This window comes from Octopus bimaculoides, chromosome 2, assembly GCF_001194135.2.
Source record: "Octopus bimaculoides isolate UCB-OBI-ISO-001 chromosome 2, ASM119413v2, whole genome shotgun sequence".
Lineage (NCBI taxonomy): Eukaryota > Metazoa > Mollusca > Cephalopoda > Octopoda > Octopodidae > Octopus > Octopus bimaculoides.
This window is the reverse complement of record NC_068982.1, coordinates 72,543,495-72,565,994: the sequence shown is the minus strand read 5'-3', so window position 1 is coordinate 72,565,994 and position 22,500 is coordinate 72,543,495. Positions and strand designations below refer to the sequence as shown.

General features: G+C 35.6%; 1 protein-coding gene across 2 annotated transcripts in view; it reads left to right on the top strand.

Moving 5' to 3' along the window:
- Window positions 1-22,500, top strand: part of LOC106872104 (mucin-5AC) — a 366,408-nt gene that overhangs the window by 232,697 nt on the left and 111,211 nt on the right. For both annotated transcript variants that reach the window (XM_052978293.1, XM_052978292.1), the window contains one exon: window positions 1,249-1,527. The gene's annotated coding sequence lies outside the window, so the exon portion shown is untranslated. The remainder of the gene's footprint in view (window positions 1-1,248; window positions 1,528-22,500) is intronic.

The window sequence follows — 22,500 nt, the reverse complement described above, 5'->3', positions numbered from 1 at the left end:
ATGTGGCGTAGTATATACTAGGATGACATGATAGCAATGGAATCAGTCTGAGGGAAGCTGAGAAGAAAGCAAGCAATCAAGATGTTTGGAGAAGGCTCATTGCCTGTTGTGCTGACTGCACTTAAGGATCTAAAAACTAAGATATATAAAAAAAACTAAGATAAATAATCCCTAGCTGGTGACCAGAGTGGAGAGGCTGTCCTCTCAGCCTATATACTGCTATGGGTGCCACTGGATGATGGGCTCTGGTGATGATGTTTCCATGATTTCTGATCCAGGGTGCTGGCCTTAACATGCTTGAAGTCAAGGTGCTATGACTTCAGGTCTTCCTCAATTTGTTTCACCCACATTTTCTTTGGTGCAGGCACACACACACATGAGGCAATTATGCCAATAAACAAATTAAATGTAATAGCTTGGGTTTGATATACAAAAAATATGTGTATAAATATATACCGCTGGACTGGCTCCTGTGCAGGTGGCACATAAATAACACCATTTCGAGCATGGCTGTTGCCAGTACCTCCTGACTGGCCTTCGTGCCGGTGGCACGTAAAAGCACTCACTACACTCTCTGAGTGGTTGGTGTTAAGAAAGGCATCCAGCTGTAAAACCTCTGCTAAATCAGATTGGAGCCTGGTGTAGCCATCTGGTTCACCAGTCCTCAGTCAAGTCATCCAACCCATGCTAGCATGGAAAGCGGACGTTAAACGATGATAATGATGGTATATATATATGTGTGTGTGTGTGTGTGTGTGTGTGTGTGTGTGTGTGTGTTTGTGTATGTGTATATACAGAGAGAGAGAGAGAGAGAGAGAGACAAACAGACAGACAGGCAGGCAGACGGACAGACAGACAGACAGACACACAGACAGACACTACAACAGGTTTCATACATTTTTCATCTGCCAAATTCTTTCATGAGAACGATAGTGGACAATACTTGCCCAAGGTGTCATGTAGTGGAACTGAACTTGAAACCAAGTTACAAAGATGAACTTCTTAACCACTCAGCCGTGTGTGTCTCATTCTTATTGTATGCAGTATGTTTATATTACTTTAATCCTTGACCCCTAACTTCCTTTCAATTTACCTTAAAAAAAAAAAAATTACCCTTCTGCCCAGATTTTCTTATTCCTACTTGTTTAACATTTATTTCATTCATGAAACAATTTATAACTTTTTTTTTTTTTGTTGCTTTTCTGTCTTTCTCTGTATTAATGATTCCTCTTTTCTTTTATTTTGCAGGAAACTTTTCTGATTATCCACCACAGTGTTCATATACTCATATATAAACAGAATAAGCACACACACACACACATATAAACACACACACACACATATAAACAAACACACACATATAAGCAAACACACACACAACATAAACATTTTGTGTCATCTCTTCCTCTTTCTCTCCTTCACTCTATCTATATATCTATCTATCTATCAATCTCTCTTTCACTTCCCCTCATGGCAACGGATTACATATTTGGAGATTCTGACTCATCTGATACTCAATATAAAAAAGTAAGTGAATTTATATCATCTTTTTTTGGAAATTGTCTCTTCACATCTTACTTTCAGGACAACATCTTACAGTAAATGCCACGTCTCAGTTCTATAACTTTATATGGCGTGCACTTGCACACGTGCGTGTGTGTGTGTTTATGGGAGTAGCTTTATAGTACGACAATAATCAAGTAAAGAACCTGTCCAAGTCTGTAATTAACTTAAGCGAATTACATCTGTAATTAAAAATATTCTTCTCCCCACCTCTCTCTCTCTCTCTCTCTCAGAAATCAACTTCCTTCATCTCTTCTTCACATCTGAGATTCTTTAATGTCTAACTCTTTCGTTACCAACCCACCTGAGACTGGCTCCTAGTTCTACAATACAAACTTCCTGTTTTAAAGTGACCTAAATTAAAATCTCCCATCAACATTCTATGCAAATTTGTTCCATACACTGGCTTAATAATGTTAAAGTTATCTCACTAAATTCCTCATTATTTTAAAAATTAATTGAAACAAAAACAGTGTATATCAACAGAAATATGGTAAGAAAAGGGTTAACAACATATTTTGGTTAAAACAAAATGCTAGCTTCAAGTATGCTATGAGGAAAATTTTTCATCATTAGCCTTGCCTGTTTGTACCATCCATATTACAGTATGTGTGTGTCTGTATGTTCTTATTTTCTATAAACAATATTTAATTCTATGTACAGGTTATTTCTATTGTTCACAGTTGACTAATGAAAACAATGCATAATGTGTTCAAAGTGACCAGCTTGAAAGAAAACTAGTTTAAAACCCTTTAGCATTCACATTATTCTGTCAAAAGTAATGCTTATTTAGTCACATTGTTTTGAAATAACCATGCATTCTCTTGTACCTATGAGATTTTTATGAGGTAATTGTTAATTTTTAGAATGATATTTTTGGGTTGGTAGGAGAGGCTACAATCTATCCAGTTTGAACATAAAGCAGGTAGAGTATTTTGGCCAGATATGGCCAGTTTAAATGCTAAAGGCATAATAAACTTGGTACAGAAAACCCATCAGGAATGATAGTCTTATTACATAGCTATAAATTCATGTTTAACATTTTTAAAGTTTTGTAGTGAGGATGCGGCTGCTGAGTTCTGAATCCTCACACTCAGGTTCTCCAGTTCAGAACCACAATCTAATGTTCTGCCATTAAAAAGGCTAGGCTAGTTGTGAGAAAGTAAACGTGTCAGCATAAAAGGCATTAACACCTACTTGAAAACGGCACAGCCAATCAGATCAGCTGGTGTGTAACCCAGTGAGCTGGAATCTTCCTGTGATATAGCCTGGTCAAACATTCTAGAAATTCCATTGTGTGTTATAAAAATCTGGGATTTTGGACTCCCAAACATAATTTGGGGTGCTACTGAAAGCTATGCCAGTCAGTTTTGTGATTAGGCATTCTCATTCCTTCTAATTAATTTGTTCTTTATAATTATGAACCCTTTCCGTTAGTAGTTAACATATACAGTGAAAATTTGTACTTATTCCACTTGATATGCTGTTCTATTGTATTTATTCAACTGGTGTGTGTATATATATATATATATATATATATGGAAAGGCAATGTTTCAGGTAAATAAAAATATATAAGAACTAATACCAATATTAATGTGGTCATTATGAATGTAACACAGAGCTCACCAAACATTGTTATTCATCAAATACTCTACAACAACCCTAATACCACACTAAAGTTTAATGACAAGGAGTATATATTTATAGCAGCCAGCATCAGCTCACACATTGAGATGTTTCAACACTGAGTGTACAACCAATAAGCAATGAAAACTGTAAGTGGATTGGCACCAAGTTAAACATTAGATGTGAGGAGTTACTGGCGAGAATGTCGAATTTGGGGCAAAATATGATTGATTATAGGTCATCAATTGTTAATTACTTTATGATCAATTCATCGTAGAAACATATTGATGCTGAGGTTTACATGGGGTAAAAATACTGTATCCAGTGTTTTGAGGTCTGTAGATTGATCTCTCTCTTTCCCTTACACATGTATACACACACTCACACACACTGCATTTAATTGTATGGGCACAGGTGTGGCTGTGTTATTAAGAAGTTTACTTCCCAGCCACATGGTTTCAGATTCAGTCCTACTGTCTAGCACTTTGAACAGGTGTCCTCTACTGTAGACCCAGGTCAAACAAAGCCTTAACAGTAGATTTGGCACGTGGGAACTATGTGGAAGCTGGTCGTGTATACATACATGTATGTATGTGTGTGTATTTGTGTTTTTGACTTGGCATCATGTGGCAGTCGTAAACAAGTGTCACTGTCATGTAAGTAGTATCCTTCATTTCTAATCTTCCTTGACACCATGTCTGGTCAAGGGGAAACATTACCTGACTTGGAAATGGGGTAGGGTTGGTGACAGAAAAGGCATCTAGATGTAAGAAAAATCTAACTCAATAGATTCCATCCAACCCATATAAGCATGGAAAAGTGGACATTAAAATGATAATGATGAGTGATTACGATGTTTTTTTTTTATCTGTTTCATCATTGTCATTTTCTTTGACATTGCTCTTCATTGATGTTTCTTCTTCACTATTTATCATTGTGTTTGTCACTGTTGTTGTTATTGCCCTGTTCTAGAGACACTATCATATCAATTCCTTTACATCAGAACAGCTAGAAATTTTAAATATTTACATTTGAGCACTTTCTCACTTCCTTTCACTGATATTATAATAACAGTGTAAATGTTTTCTTTCCATGGTCTTTACATCATATTTCCCTGTTTATTAATACTTTCCTTTCCATGTTTCTATGTAATTTCCACAGCTGTATATCAATTCTATTTTCCTAAGCTCTCCCACTTTAAAATATCAGCTTGTCAATGCTACTTTATATATTATATTACTGTATTTTCTGGCATACAAGACGACATCGTATATAGTGTAAACATGTAGTTGGGTGAACATTCAAGCATCATCACTATCTTTCCAAATTCTGCTGCATTTCACATGGAATTTTTGGTCTTCCAAATTTGTCTTGATGTATAAATCAACCTGCCTTTTTTTAGCTGTAAATTCTGGTCTGGTCTGAAAAATTCAATTTGCATGCCAGAAAAAATGATGTCTGAAGCTGTTTCAAATACCCAAGTATGCCCACATGAATACGATTGAACCAATCATCATTGCTGACTAATTGTGATGGAAGGTTCAAACTTCAAAAGAAGTATACAAGTTTTCTTAGCTGGAGATTCTAGAATGATGATTAAAGAGAGAGAGAGAGAGAGAGAAAGAGAGAGAGAGAGAGAGATAGAGATAGAGCTCCTAGCCCTCCAAGTAAATCTGTGTTGCTTGCCTCAGTAAGTTGATCTATCTCTCCTTCTTTCATTTTTGTAACATGCTTATATCATTAATAGATCAACAAAAAACACCCACCTTAAATTGTAATCCCTATTATTACATATTACTTATATGCAGTGATTTAAGTCCCTTGCACTACTTTTATAATATTAATCAGTGAATAAGAGTCTGAAAATTCCTGACCATTATGTCCATTGGACATTGATCCATTAATTTATTGATTAACTTAGGACTTAGATTTGTTGTGAACTCTGGTTGGCACTCCGTCGGTTACAACGACGAGGGTTCCAGTCGATCCGATCAATGGAACAGCCTGTTCGTGAAATTATCGTGCAAGTGACTGAGCACTCCACAGACATGTGTGCCCTTAACGTAGTTCTCAGGGAGATTCAGTGTGACACAGAGTATGACAAGGCTGGCCCTTTGAAATACAGGTACAACAGAAACAGGAAGAAAGAGTGAGAGAAAGTTGTGGTGAAAGAGTACAGCAGGGTTCACCACCATCCTCTGCCGGAGCCTTGTGGAACTTTAGGTGTTTTCGCTCAATAAACACTCACAACGCCCGGTCTCGGAATCGAAACCGCGAGTCCGCAGCCCTAGCCACTGGGCCATTGCACCTCCACTGTGATCTCTAGAACTCAGTTTAACCCAGTTTCCATGGCATATAGCTTATGGAGATTACAACATGCCCCTCTGAACAAGTTACAAATTTGTAGCAGGAAACTCATTTAAAGTTGGGTGTGCTGAAGCAATGTAAAATGAAGGGTTTTGCTTAAGAACAGAACCAGTACAGCATGCTGATTTTGGGGGACACATGGGCATATTAGACACACTCCAATTTCAGCATCACATGTTCAGGGAAAATATGTGTTTAGCACATTAACCCTTTAGCATTTAGATTACTCTGTCAAAGGCAATGGTTACATGCTCATGTTGTTTTGAATTAATCATGCATTATCTTGTGGCTTCAAGATTTCGATGATGTGATTGTAGGGTAGATGTGAAAGGCAGTATCTGACCTTTTTGAACATCAAATAGGTAGAATATTTGGGCTGAATTTGGTCAGTTTAAATGCCAAAGGGTTGAAGCATGTAATAATAGGACCAGCATCGCATACAAGACCCATGTTGACATATTGAGCAAGTACATCTTATATGCCATTGAGTACAGTGTATGCTCTTCTTTCTTCATGATCTTACATAATCATAATCAACCATTGTTATTTTACATTATGCAGATTTCAGTTTCTAGTAAAATCTAATACATTTTTGACTTTTTCATAGAGTATAGTATCATCATTGATGTTTACTTTACTTAGCTGCCAGGCTTTCCCCCCCCCCTCTCTCTCTCTCTCTCTCTCTCTCTCTCTCTCTCTCTCTCTCTCTCTCTCTCTCTCTCTCTCACACACACACACACAAACAGCAAATTAAATAATAAGTCTTTGTCCTCACCTCAAGTTTTTCCCAGTTCCTTTTAATTGAAGTGAACCTTCAGAATAAATGTTTAGGGATCTGAATGTTTAACATTCCACAGGCTTTTCTTTAAAGGTCTCTTCACTCCATGCTCAAAGCATTAGTCTTTATGTCATTGCTCACATACACACACACCAATATACAACTTGACTGCTTAACCTTGAAAGGTTTTAATTGCACAAATTGCCTCCAGTATTTATTTTTAAGGCTGGCACTTATTATATCAGTTTCCTTTACCAAACCACTAAGTTACTGAGACATAAACAAACCAAGGCCAGATGTCAGGTAGTAGTAGAGGTGACATACACAAATGCAAAGATACACACATACATGCACACATGTTTATACATACACACACACACACACAAGATATAGACGCAGAAACCACACACACAAGCTTCTACACAGTTTCCATCTGCCAAATTCACTCAAAACACAGTGATCAGACAGGATTTATAGAAGAAGACACTTACCTAAGGCGCTGCAAAGTGGGACTGAACCCTAAACCACATGGTTGCAAAGCAAACTTCTTAACCACACAGCCATGCCTGCTGTCTATATTCCTATTCCAGATTTTGCTGCTTTAAGTTCATCAATGCAATTTCTTTAGATTTCTGTTGACATCACCATGTGGCTCATTAAAACTGTTCAGATCTTGTTGCTGACTGGTGTCAATGTTTCCTTATTTTGATTTATTTTGTTTTGTACGAGGTATTTTTTTTCTTTGTGGGTGTGTGTGTGTGTTTTTTATGTTAAGAAATAGTCTTCAGTAAGAGTGACACAAACAAACAAAAATATAAAAGAATATATAACAAAATATGTAACAAAAATAATGAATATATAAAAACATAAAAGAATGACCGAAAGAAATGGAAAGAAATCTTTAATCAATATTATGTTATTTCAATCGATCAAATATTCAAATTATTTCATTTAAATCACTTTATATCTGTTTACTTAGCAAATATCTTGGAAAATTTAAGATTTACTTCCTTAGGTCTTATATTTCTTTTTCTTTTTTTTTTTATCGATGTAAATAAGTCTTTGGAAAATGTGTTGTTGCTTTTGGAGATAAATTCTTGCTCAGTCTGTATTTGTGGTTTGGTATATAAAAGACTAACATAAAAATAGAGTAAGGATGTAATCCATTTACAACACCAAATTATCCGAAGGTTTCCAGGTGAGTACTCCTATACTACAGCCATCCTCATTTACCATGGAGGTTGTTGATTTAAAAAAAAACAGCAGTAAATGAACCATCTCTATGTACTTCATAAATGGAATGAATGGTAGATTCATTGACACCAGACTTACAGTCCACCATGACAAAACTCCTACCATCGCATATTTTCTTGATCATCTCTACCTTCTTTTATTCACTGATCTCATGTTGATGTGTATGTGTTTGTAAATCAATATAAAAAATTACACTACCTCACTGCACAGTCATGTAAACCAAAGTGACAGTGCATTCTGGGTAGATGAGTATTGTGGATGGTCACCAAGGTGTATTTTTGTGGTACGTGCAGAGTGACTGATTACCTGCCGACTCTGTTATCACAGATTAGTCCATGATAAGCGTTACACACACAGTTCACAATTGAGCATATTGTGCTGGTGCCATGTAAAAAGCACCCAGTACACTCTGTAAAGTGGTTGGCATTAGGAAGGGCATCCAACTGTAGAAACCATACCAGAAAGACGATGAAGCCTGGAAACCAAGCCCAAAGTAAATTTATGTTACAAGCAATTTCTCTCACCCATCTAGGAAAGCAATAACGGCCTGTCTAATCCATACTAGCATAGAAAGTGAATAAAAACAATGGTGATGGTGAGAATAAGTAGCAACATTTCCTTTCTTTTGGGCAATATTCCTCATTTGTTCTCTTTTAAAAAGACAATTTGCCAATTTTCAAATATCCCATTGTCCTACATTTGGTTTACCTTCTCCTCTTTCATTTTTTTTTTTCATCAGTTTGTAAATATAAATGTTTCCAATATATATACATTAGAGGGCCTCTATGTAGTCACTTGACTTGCTACAAATACCATCCAAAGTTTCATCATTATTATCAACCTCTGGACACTATTGTCTCAAGTCCTAAAGATTAATAAGACCATTTACCAGTTTCAATGGGATGTAAGTGACTGAGATCACAAATTTCTCATTGAACTGAACATCAATCCATCTCAGGGTCACTCATTTACAGCAAAGTGAACAGGAGCAATGTGAAATGAAGTGTTTTCCTCAAGAACACAATGCACCACCCAGTTCAAGAATCGAAACTATGATCTTGCAGTCATGACAGCAACACCCTAGCCACTAAGATATGGGCCATCATTTATACCATATCCCTACAATAAAAATAGAAACACATGCTAGATAATGGGGTCTCAGATATATTGTATTTGAAAGTATTAATAGATGGAATGGTCATTACTGGAACACATTTACCTGATTAGAGACTGACCTAGGGTTAAACAACATGTCATTTTTAAGAGTGGCTACTTAAACTGTTTTCATGGTTTTAAACAAATGAGAAAGACATCACCTCCTGAATAATTATGACAGTCTACTCGGGAGGCCAAATGTTTTCAAATAATCTGACATTTATTTTTCAACAGTCCAGTGAACAGAGGTGCTTAGAATTCAGTGAGTTACACAAATGCTTGCAATGGATTTCAACTAGGTTCTTTGAACTTGAGGCCCAATGCAAACAAATTTATTGGTAATAATTGTGCATGTCTCTATTCATGAACAGGACTACGTATTGATTACTAAATGGAAATTTGGATCTAGTCAAACTGATTTGCAAAATATGCATTTTTTGAAAGGAAGTAAAAAATCTGAAAATCACCTATAATAATGTAGTCTTCCAGTCTCATTGCTATGAAGGTATGATGTTGTGGAGAAAAAAATTGGAGGTAAATGTTACAGAAGTTTAAAAATCAGAAAAACTGTATTTTCAGCCAATAGTGAGACAGAAATATTTGTGAAATTGATTTTACTGATTGATACCTGCTGGGTGCTGTATTTGTATTTTGACCCATGTGTTGTGAACTTTTGGACATGGTGAGCGGAATTAAATTTTACATGTTTTACCTGCTGATACCTGCTGTGTGCCTGTTATTCACTCTTGTATGTGCCTAACTGGTGCTGACTTGCCTATTCGTGTCTACTGGTTTTGAATTGTAAAATGTGCCCGAGGGAGATGTAGAACTTTGTGTTTTAACTCTAAATGGTGTTAAATCATTTCTGTCCTTGATTTTTAACCAATGGACTACTTTATGGTACCTCATTTCTTTATTTTATTTTATTTTATTTTTTATATCGACCTATATTCTATTATATATTTGAAATTTTTAATCGTATTATTTTTAACTTCTATGAAATGATATATATGTGTATTGTGTTATACCTTTAACTCAATTTTTTTCATTTGTATGTTATCGGTTGGTATAATATATTCGTGTATAAAACTTTATACTATATGTTCTGTTTCTTGCATCTTACTTCTTATATATTTCTTATTCTTTTATTTATCATTTCTTCTTACGTTATTTTTCTTACATTATATCTTCTTATTCCGTATGTTTGACAGATTATGTTGTATATCTTATATATGTTCATTGAGGGGGTGTGATATGTTGAGTCGTTAACCCAGCGTTTTTGTTCTATAACTAATATTTTATATATATATATATATATATATATATATATGAAATTTGCACAATTTCAGCATACGTATGTAAAATGCAATCTAAAATGCATTCTGTACTTGGAACATCTGCAGAGTTCTAAGTACAAAACACACACACACACACACACATCTATTAATGAAATTTGTACTATTTAAGCATAAGCATTTATAATACAATCTAAATGCATTCTGCACTTAGAAGAACATCTGCAGAGTAGGTGTGTGTACATATGTATGTGTGTGCATGCATGCGCATTCCTGCATATGTGCAAAATTCTGCATAAACCCTATGAACTGCTAGTCTTATTTCATCTGTAACTAGGCTGTGACTTCTGGATCCACTCGCTTACTTCTTGATCTTGGCTATATAATTGGATAATTCAGTTTAAATATATTTGATTATAGAATTTCTGTTTATTGAATCTGAATTTTACTGCATTTTCTCCTTCACAACAAATCTTTTAATCTCCCAAACAATTAATACCTCTCTTTCTCTGTAAAACTCTCTATCTATCTATCTAGCTAGCTAGCTAGCTAGCTAGCTAGCTAGCTAGCTATCTAGCAATCTCTTTATCTTTAAAAGTCTTAGCAATCATCAGTTTTTGCATGGGGAGGTATGTATAACATCAGCACTGATCAAATTTGAGTCCTTAACATCATATAAGATCAAGTAACTTTTAATACTGGCATTAAGAAACTGCATACATCATACATACATGCATGTGTTTGTGTGTATATGTATATATATATATATATGTGTGTGTGTGTGTGTGTGTGTGTGTGTCTGTGTGTGTGTGTGTGTGTGTGTGTGTATGTATGTATATATATATTAATTTTAATGGTGGAATTTGAAGTAGATAAAGACATAAATTTGGATTTTTTAAAAATCCTTGAATAGAAAAGTCAAAGGTTACCCTTGAGGCCTGAATTTGCATCTTCTGTAAACATGGCAGATGTTCTGCTATTGTACTAAAGCAATCCTTCAAATTTCTCCTATTTTAGTAGTTCTGTTCTCATCAGTTAGAATTTTTTGTTGTTTACATTAGAAACTTTGAGAGACCTAAAATCATTTTTAACAGTGGAATGCGAAATACATAAAAATGCCATGGTATGACATTGAACCGTGGGTACCTTGTTTCAAAATGAACTTCTTAATCATTCATCCATCCTGCACAGATACTGTTCCTCTACAGCTAAAAACCTGTTCTGCTCTTACCCTTTCTCTCATACTTTTACTCTTCTTTACTTCTTTTTCTGTTGCCATCAAGTTTTCTCATCTCCATTCAGGGTCCAGAGTCTTGCAAGCTACATGGCAACCTCACTGGTGCTGGTGGCACAATAAAAGCACCTAGTACATGTTCTTAAGTGGCATCTAACCATAGAAATCGTGCCAAAGCAGACACTGAAGCACAGTGCAGTCCTTGGGCCTATCAGATCCTATCAAAACATCCAACTTATGCCAGCACATAACATGTATGTTAAATGCTGATGATATATATAGCCATTCAAAAAATTGCCAAAGAATTAGGTGAAGAATTTTTATGTAAGTATATATATATATATATATATATATATATATCCTACTCTATCTTTTCTCAATCTTTTACTCATTAGTTTCAGTCATTAACTCCACTGGCAATATACAGTATTACTGTAAAAAAAAAAAAGGATAATAAAAAATACAAGCACCTTGGTATTTTGAAATTACCATTTAAAGAGCTAAAGAAAAACTAAAAAATAAAAAGAAACAAAGATTAATGGAAGAAAAAAATATGTTACAAAATTTAAACTGACTAGAAACGTATTTGACTTTCTGTAGTAAACTTCAGCTCCACCAACTTTTACTAGGATCCTTATAATCCCTACCACCTCCACTGCCACCAATTGCTATTCTAGGTTGAGGTGTCCATCATTCTTGTAGTCATAGATAAACTCTGATCGTGTTATCAATCTTCTCATCCCAGACAACAATGAAGATATTTTCAAAGGCAAGTTAAGATAGAGGAGAACAAAATTCTTTGCCTACTCAAATGGATTTAGTCCAACTAAAGTAGTTTTACAGGTGTAACATGTCAAAAATGCTTGTTCACACTTTTTTTCTTTCCTTTTTCTTTAGTGTTTTATTTTATTTGTTTATTTGCTTGTTTGTTTTATTTATTTACTTTTCTTGAACTATGATGATTCAGTGTCTAGAGATGGCTATTTTATAAACTACTGGCTCTCTTCCATATTTTCGCTTGCTTGCTTGTGTTCACATAACTTTCCTACAAGTTATTATTGAAAAAAGTGAACACTAAATAACAATAGTGTTTACCATACTTTAGTTTACTTCCAACCACAAATTGTTGTTCACTGCTAACTATCTCAATGATTTTCTCTTTTTTTTTTTTTATTTTTCTAATGACATCATGGAAGACCACTCCCACCCAATCAAGGTAGTTTTCACCATTTCCTTTCTTTATTTTATCTTGTAAGTTACTTGGCAACCTCACTAGTGCTGGTTACAAATAGCTTCCTGTACACATTGTAAAGTGTCTGGCATTAGAAAGGGCATCTGGTTGTAGAGACTATGCTAAAGCTGACATTGAGGGACGACACCACTCTGAGAGTCATTGGACCCTATCAAATTGTCCGATCCATGCCAGTATGGAAAACAGACATTAAATGCTAGTAGCAGCAGTAAGCCATTCTAACAAATAAATAGACAAAACTGTTTAAATTCACTTTAATTTCAAATTCATTTCATGTGGTGGCATGTGTGGTAAGAGGTTTGCTTCCCAAACATATGGTTTCAGGTTCAGTCCCACTGGGGGGCTCCTTGGGTAAGTGTCTTCTACTATAACCTCAAGCTGACCAAAGCCTTGTGAATGGATTTGTTGTGGACAGAAACTAAAGAAGCCCATCACGTGTGTGTGTGTGTGTGTGTGTTACTGTATCCTTGACGTTTCATGTTACTTGTAAATGTTACTGTTATAAAAGCAGTGCTCTTTGTTTCCAATCTTCTATGTAAACATGTTTGGTCATGGGCATATTTAACCTTACTTAGAAACAGGTAAAGGTTAGCTATAGGAAGGGCATCCTGTCAATAAGAAAATCTGCTTTCACAAATTCCATCTAACTTATGCAAGCATGGCAAAAGTTGATGTTAAAACGATGATGATGGTAATGATGTATCAACATTTTCGGTGCACAACTTCAGCGTCATCACTGACACAGTTCCGCTGCAGTTCAGCGGAAGAATGTTAGGAACTAAGTTGCAGATATGCAACAAAAATTTTGTCACCTCATCCACACATACTCATTGACTTCAAATTTTTGCATATATATATATATATAAAAAAAAATAAGAGGGATGACCAGCAAAAGTGGACTCCTATATGCTAGAAATTTCTACCCTCATATATATATATATATATATATATATATATATATATATATATATATGTATGTATGTATTTTGAAGTTCCTATGCATGCCAAAGGGCTTCTATTTTGACACATGTGCAACATGTTCAGAATCTTGTGCATATGCATTGGGTTCAAAATTCTATGCATATGCTCTGTACATAAAATGCAGTGCATGTGCACTGGGTTCAAGAGATTTTTGTCTTTTACTTGTTTCAGTCAGTAAAGTACGACCATGCTGGGGCACTGCCTTGAAAAATTTTAATTGAATGAATTGACCCTGGTACTTATTTTTTGTAAAGCCTGGTACTTATTATAGTGGTCACTTTTGCCCAACTGCTAAGTTACAGGGCTGTAAACACCAACACTGGTTGTCAAGTAGTGATGGGGGACAAACACCCCACACACACACACATGTATACACACACACACACAACAGGGCTTCTGTCAGTTTCTGTCTACCAAATCCACTCACAAGCCTTTGGTCAGTCCAAGGCTATAGTGGAAGACACTTGCTCAAGGTGCCACACAGTAGGACTGAGCCCAGAAGCATATGGTTGGGAGGCAAGATCCTTTATGTAAGTAAATATGTGTTTATTTGTATAAATAAATACGTATTGATTTACTTATACAAATGATCATCATCATCATCTTTGATTTAACATCCACTTTTGCATGTTTGCATGGGTTAAATGGAACTCATTGAAGTAGAATTTCTCCAGCTGGATGCCTTTCCTATCACTACTACTCACTTGTTTCCAAGCACAGTTATATTTACCAATGACCATACTTTCATGGAAGTTTGGAAATAAATGACACTGCTTGTGTGATGGTGAAACTCATTTACAACTATCACAAGATGGACTTTGATCGAGTTACTAGCAATACAAGTACAAAATGCAGATTAACGGAAGAAAAAATGTTTCAAAGCTAAAACTGACTAGAAACGTATTTAACTTTCTGCAGAAATCTTCAGCTCCACCAATTATTACTGGGACCCTTATAATTCCTACCACCTCCACTGCCACCATTTGCCATTCTTGGTTGAAGTGTCCATCATTCTTGTAATTATAGATAAACTCAATTTTAGTATCCATCTACTCATTCCATTTTCTCATTAATCAATCTTTTTATCCCAATTAATCAGTTTTCACCTTTGTTTTTATATATTTCCTACCAATCTATTCATGTTCACTGTTCGTCTTCTCCTTCGACTAAATTGTTCACCTCCATTTCATCATCAATATTCACTTCATTTCACTCTCACCAGTTTCCGTCCACCGTCTAAGTTTCTATGAAGATATCAAATAACAGCTATCATACATACCTACTACACTTTCTTAAATCCCTACCTCATTAATCTGCTACTATTCTATTAATACACTTTAATTGATTAATCCATCACTAATCCCTTAACTGTAATCTCACAACAGACTATTGTACTAGCTACCACATCATCATTGTCATTTAATGTTCGTTTTTCCATGCTGGCATGAGTTGGATAGTTTGACAAGATCTGACGAGCCACAGGGCCACATTAAGCTCCAATGTCAGCTTTGATATGGTTTCTATGGCAGGATGCCCTTCCTAACAGGAAAAAGGAAAAAGACCCAACTAAGTAGAAGGGAATATCTGACAGGGACAAGATGGTTATTTTATGTCAGGTGTTGAGAGACTAAAGCATTTAATATGCAATATTATTTCACTTATTCCCTTCAAAAATACTTATTATTCTCCCAGCCCTCTAACCACTACCTTACAAGCATACTGACCCACTATTTATGGCTCTGCTACTAACACACTCACTACATAACTAATATAATAATCCCTTCATAGATTATGCTAATCTGTGCAGTTGTCTCTGAGTGCACTAATCATCATAAATATAAAAAAAAAGAAAAATCAAATATAAATATCACCTTTAGACTACCTTAATGATAGCATGTTCCATACTACACACACACACACACTATTTTGCAAGCAAAATTACTAAATTCTGAAGGTGGTTTAGACATACAAAAAAGCAGAGGTTAAGGTCACTGACAGTTATTCATATACTTCAGCAACCTCATAGAACATTACTACACTTTAAAATCATTTCATCTTTCACCTTATTCAAAGAAAATACATATAGATGCCAAAATATCTGCAATTATTGATTGATTGATACATGAGGCCTAACTAATAGACTGTACTGCTAACCATCTTCTGTGAGTCAAAAAAGAATAACAAAACTATTGTATTCCAGTCGAGTCCATATTTATTTTAACCCTTTCTATTCCAATCTGTCCAAAACTACATCTGGTTCTATGACACCAACTTCCTGTCTTAAAATGATCTAATTTTAACCTTTGCATTAAAATTTCATATTAATTTTTGTTCTAAGCAGCAAAATTAACTAAAATAAAAGCAGTGTATTTCAACTGAAGTATGGTAACAAAAGGGTTAAAGTGATCATATATTAAAACCTTCCATTAAGCTTTCATCTTAATTTATTTCCCAGACACCGGCTTAATAATGACTAAATCATTTTACTAAACTTTTCATTGTTTTCAAAATTAATTGATGCAGAGGTAGTATATTTCAACAGAAGTATGGTAACAAACGGGCTAAAGTGATCATCTTTAAGTGAAGCCAATCTAAGTTGACACCATGATACAACCTTATATCATAGTGTTGATACATACATGTGTGTGTGTGTGTGTGTGTGTATATATGTATGTATGTGTGTGTGTACAGATACACATACCATCTATGAGGCATGAAAAACACCCAGTATGTACTGTAGCGGTGGTTGGCATTAGGAAGGACACCCATCCATAGAAATCATGCCAAAGCTGATACTGGAGCTTGATGCAGCTGTACAGCTCTCTGAATCCTTTCAAAACATACTACCCTTGCTAGCATGGAAAACGGACATTAGCTGATGGTGATGATGATGGTAATATAATTGGTCCATGAATGTATCAGTCATGGACCAGTTTATTGACCTGTTGATAAGTGTTTAAAGAAATAAATGGCACACAAGCTTTAATTCCCAACTGAAATGATTTGACAACTTATTTTTATGTCTGGTTCACATTATCAAAGTATTGGTTTCATTCATTATAAGCCCAAAGAGTAGCTGCTGGAATTAATATAGCCCAATGTAAAGTGTAAGAGAGCAAAAGTTCACTTGACCTTCATGCCAACAGGAGTCAGCAACAAGCGGTGATGATGGTGGTGGTGGTGGTACAGGAAACTAAATCCAATTCCAATACAATCCTCATTATTATTGAGCTTAATGAGGAAGTCTTTGTGTAACCACTCAACTTTCTAGAAATAGCAACCAATTTCTCCTTAAATGTCATCATACAGGCACAGGCGTGTGTGGTTAAAATTTGCGTAAATTAAACAAAAACGAGCCAAGAGAAGTAACTCAATGTGCCCAGTGGCATGTACATAAGCAACATGGATAAATGAATGGAACAGACCCCCTTCAATCTTGAATGACCTAGTAAGTTACTATCTGAGGCACAAGTCCAGGCAAGGTTGTTTATGGAAGACCAGTAGTCACCCATGCACACCAGCCTCCCCTCTCTATGCTACCGATGTTATCCAAGGCAAAGCCAAAGGCTGGTACAGCTTGGTACCAGTGATGTCGCAACGTGAAAAAATGTGTCTTGCTCAAGAAGACAACACACACAGCCCGGTCCTGGAATCAAAGTTGTGCAATGTGCCCAGTGACATGTATATAAGCAGCATAGATAAATACAGGTATATCAAACACCTTTAGAGGAAGTATCATGATTGTCAAATGGCAATTAAGACCAGTTCTATATGAGAAATGGAGATAATCTCAAAAATGTTCGTATGGGGCTGGTTTCAATTGTCATTTGGCAATCATAATACATCCTTTAGAGGCAGAGATAATTTTAATAAATCAAAAATTTATGTTGTATGGTATTTCATATACTTATATTTGTCTATGTTGTTTATAAACATGCCTCTGGCCACTGAGTTATTTGTCTTACCTTGTTTTTGTTTAATTTTTGCCAACTAGCACAATCCATGAGTATTTCACAGAATTAATGGTAGACCTATTGGTTTATTTCTGAAAACTTTATCGAAAAAACCTGAACGTGTAGCCTGTGTTGTGTCTTTATGGAAAGATAGTCACTCATCTGCTATTCATTGAAAAGCAGAATTTGGAATACAATGATTACTTAATGCATTTTATATATACACTCTATATACTTCATGCACAATTTTATAGACTTAATACACAGCATTCATAAAATAAATATTCACTCTTATTTTTCTATTTTTTTCCATAAACAAAAAAAATATCCCATACATATGATACAACCTTTAGTTAAATTGCATATATCTGCCACATAAATAAACGCGTATATTTCACGGAATTGCACTTATGTGCATGTATTAAGTGATAAGTGATATAAAAACTTAGTTCAATTAAAAAAAATACACTTTTCACTATTCACTCACCACCACCATCATCATCATCTCTTTCTCCCCCTTTCTCTCTCCCTTCTCTCTTTCTCTCCCTCCTCTCTATCTCTCTCTCTCTGCTTTTCTTTAATCTCACCATCAGATCATCACCCCTCTGCTAAAATTATATTTTAACTCTCCTCCTCTACCTTCAAGTAACTTTTTTAACCACATAATAAATATTACGTTCCCCCTGCCTCACATCATGGACGCTTGTCTCTCCTTCTTTTTCTTCCTCCCTCTTTCTGTCTCACTCTTCGCCTTATCCTCTTTTTCTCTCTCTTTTTTCTTTCTCTTCTCTTTCCCTTCAACTAATCACATGGAAACATTACTATTACATTCCCTCTCTCACATCATGGATGCTTCTCTTTCCCTCTTTTTCTATCTCCCTCTTTTTCTCTAATCATCTGAGAGTGTTACCAGCAGGCTAAGTAACGCAATGACAAGCAGAATTATTATAAGATTTCCAAGGCCATAAATGTGTTCTTTATTCTTTTATTTGTTTCAGTCATTTGACTGCGGTCATGCTGGAGCACCACTTTAAAGGGTTTTAGTCAAAGAAATTGACCCCAGGACTTATTCTTTGTAAGTCTAGTACTTTTTCTATCTGTGTCTTTTGCTGAACTGCCAAGTTTCAGGGACGTAAACACACCAGCATCAGTTGTCAAGTGATTGGAGGAGGGGTGGGGGTAGACACAAACACACACTCATAGATATATATACAACAGGTTTCTTTCAGTTTCCATCTACCAAATCCACTCACAGTGCTTTGGTCTGCTCAAGGCTATAGTAGAAGATTTGCCTTAGATGCCATGCAGTGGGGCTGAACCCAGAACCATGTGGTTGGGAAGCAAGCTTCTTACCACACAGCCACACCTATGCCTACTGTTCTACCTTTTATTATTTTTTTTAAATCTAAGATCCTTGACTACTGGAGATAAGGTTGGACAATTGTCATGCCAATGACAGCTACTGAACCAGAAACATGAACTATCCTCATACCTCCAGAGAATAAGCCTGTCTTTTTCATTAATGGCAATCAATTATGGAGAAATTCTTGATACTTGAGATTCTCGCTCCTTCTCCAGTGGATCTGGTCTTAATTGCTATTTGGTTAATTACGACACATCCTCAAGAGGTGGAGATAGTTTTAATGAAGTAAGACTTTATGTTGTATGGTATTTGATATACATGTATTTCTCAGATATTGGATTGGTTTTGAGTCCAATCAGTGTTGCAGTCAGAATTCTTACATGCTGCAACAGCAACTGCACAGTCTATTTATTTGTTTTTTATAATCATGGAATTAATCCAAATTTTGTTCTCTATAAATATTTAGACATTTTTCAAGGGTGTTAAATCCATTTTCACATTTTTTGAGAGAAAAACATTAGAGGCAGCTGAGTTTTTCTTTCATTTTTTTTCTTTGTTTTAAGTCTGTTTTATTTTTTCATTTTTTTTTTATTTCCGAAATGTGGTTATTTTTGTTGTTGTTGTTGTTGTTATTTGAGAGAACAGCATAAGCCATCAAAGTAACACTGGGATACAAATATACGAAGCCCAACATATCTATCATGACTACCTGTCTGATAAGGGTACACTAGGCACATGCATCACAATCATGTGTATGATATGGTGATCTCATATCAAGATAAACAGCGCATGACCTTGCAGATGGGGCCCAGTTTGAATTTCCTTCAGATCAAGTAGCCCATCCTGTTCAAAAGGTCCCTGAATAAGGGTTGTTTAAGGATGATGAACATAATACCCATGTTTCCAGAGGTGAATTTTTCAGACCCCAAAGAATCCTTCTCAACACATGACTATGATGCTCCCCAACTACTCCTGCTCATGATCAGAGATGCACATATCATCAACCACTAAGGGACATGCTTATATGGTTAAAGTCAAGCAACCAACAAGCAAATCTGTAATATTGGACTGAATATTTACTGTAAAGACAAAACATGTACATGTTAACACTTCCAATCAGTTAACATTGGAAGCCATTAGGGCAAATTATTATTATTATTATTATTATTATTGTTTCGCTAGAGCATGCTAATTTAGCAGGTATTTTATCTTGAGGTTTAGCAACAACAAGTCTCTTCAAATCTCAAGAATCTTCTTCAGGATTCTTGCAGAATGAAAGGTGGTACTTCTCTGCAGGTAGACAATGCAAGTTTCTGTTCCAATTTCTTTCAGTCTCTTAGGTAGCATTTTGGGCATTGTGCCAGGTGCACCAATTATTACAATTAATTGTTGTCTTGGTCTTTCACAGTCTCTTCAGATCTCTTGTTAGATCCTGATATTTCTCACTTTTCTTCAATTACTTTGGTATCAACTCTGCTATCATAGGGAATTGCAAAATCTATGATCTTACACTGTTTGTTTATTTTTCCCTCTCCAATCATGTCTTGTCTTCTTGTCTCATTAGTAATGGTCAATCTTTATGGTGAAATCCCACAAGATCTTGTAGTTCCCATTTTCTGTCACAGCCTCTGATTTGTGTTCATAACACTTCTCTGTTGCTTTGAAGCCACACACTTGGCTAATATTCCAATACACTCTTTTGCCTTCACAGTTATGTCTATGCTTATGCTCCTTTTGTGCTAGTATAATGCACTCACTGAAAATGTGATTGATACTCTTGTCTCCTTTCCTACAGATTTTATATTTACTACCTGGTTAAGTTTTGTTGATCTTTACTTTTATCAGATTTGCTCTAAGGATTTGTTCCTGAGCAGCTATAATTAATGTTTCTGTTTCTCATTTCAAGTTCTCATCTGTCAACCAAAGCCAGGATCTTCAATTCCAGCATTCTTGGTTTGTTGCATGAATTAGGCATGCACTTCCATTTCTTTCCATTTGTTTATTCTGTTGTTCTTCCTTTTCCCTTTGTACTCTCCTACTGTTTCAATTGCTTTTTGAGTATCTCTGGCTGCCAAAAGTATTCTTTCTACACAACATAATTTTTCAGACCCGATATCGCTGTACCAACAGTGTCTTCCACATTTAGTAATCCTCTACCACCTTTATTTCTTAGCGAATAGAGTCTGTTGGTATTACTTTTTAAGATGGAGTTTGTTGTGCATTGTTAGTAACTTTTAGCTCTTCTATCCAAGTTCTGCAGATCAAGCTTTGTCCATTTCAGAAAGGGAGCAAAATATTTCAGTACTGGCATTGCCCATGTATTTATGGGTTTAATGATGTTCCTTTCATTTAATTTTATTTCAAGCACATTCCTAATTCTCCTCTTGTACTCTTTAGTAACTTTATCTCTCATTTCTCTTTCCATTATCTTATCATCTTGCAGCGTAGGTATTTGTATCCCTCATTATTCTGCAGCAATCTAATACTGTTGTCTTTTGGTAATTTTATGCCATCAGACTTTATCTGCCAACCTCTCCCCATAATTAGTACTATGCACTTAGCTACCCCAAATTGCATTCCAATATCTTAACTGAATAATATCACTGATTTGATCAGAGAATCTGTTTTTGTATATATCTTGAGGTCAGCCATATAAAGTAGGTGATTTTGTCTTATTATTATTATTATTATTATTATTAAGGTGGCAAGCTGGCAGAATCGTTAGCATGCTGGATGAAATGCTTAGTGGTATTTCACCCATTGCTCCGTTCTGAGTTCAAATTCTACCAAGGTTGACTTTGCCTTTCATCCTTTGGGGGTCGATAAATTAAGTACCAGTTGAACACTGGGGATCAGTGTAATTGACTTATCTCCTCCCGCAAAATAGCTGCCCTTGTGGCACAATTTGAAACCATGATTATTATTATTATTATTTAAGGCTGCAAGCTGGCAGAATTGTTAGTGTGCTGGATGAAATGCTTAGCAGTATCTTGCCTGTCACTGTTCTGAGTTCAAATTCTGCTGAGCTCTATTTTGCCTTTCATTCTTTTAGAGTCGATAAATTAAGTACCAGTGAAACACTGGGGTCAATGTAATTGACTTATCCCCTTCCCCAAAATGGCTGCCCTTGTGGCAAAATTTGAAACCATTATTATTATTATTATTATTATTTGATCGTCTGGTGGCCATGGCAAAAGAGGTTGTATGGTGGACAAGGTTGAAGGGACTAAAGACAAACGCTTTTCTCTTTGGCCAATCCCTAATCAACTTCTTAAAGTTTCACTTGAAAAGGAAAATAAGGGTAGAGGAGGGAGTGTTATCTTCTAGTCAGTTTGCTAGAAGGTGGATGAAAGTAGTGAGAATGGTACAAGGGATCAGGCCTGCCCTAAGCATATGCCTGTAAGTTGGAAAAAAGGAAACGAAAAAAGACACCTGCCCCAAAAGTCCGGGTGCTCATGGTTTTTATGGGGTTTTCCAATGAGCAGCCCTCAAACGTCTCCTCCCTGTTGAGGATTACACATTGTTCATTTTTTTTTCTATTTTTAAATTTTGTTAGTCTTGTTTACATGCAAAACCCTCACAACACACTCTCACACACATACACACACATTCTTTGTTTTATCTTAGATAAAACCCAAATCCTAATAAGTAGGAAGGTAGATAAAACACAAACCCCTT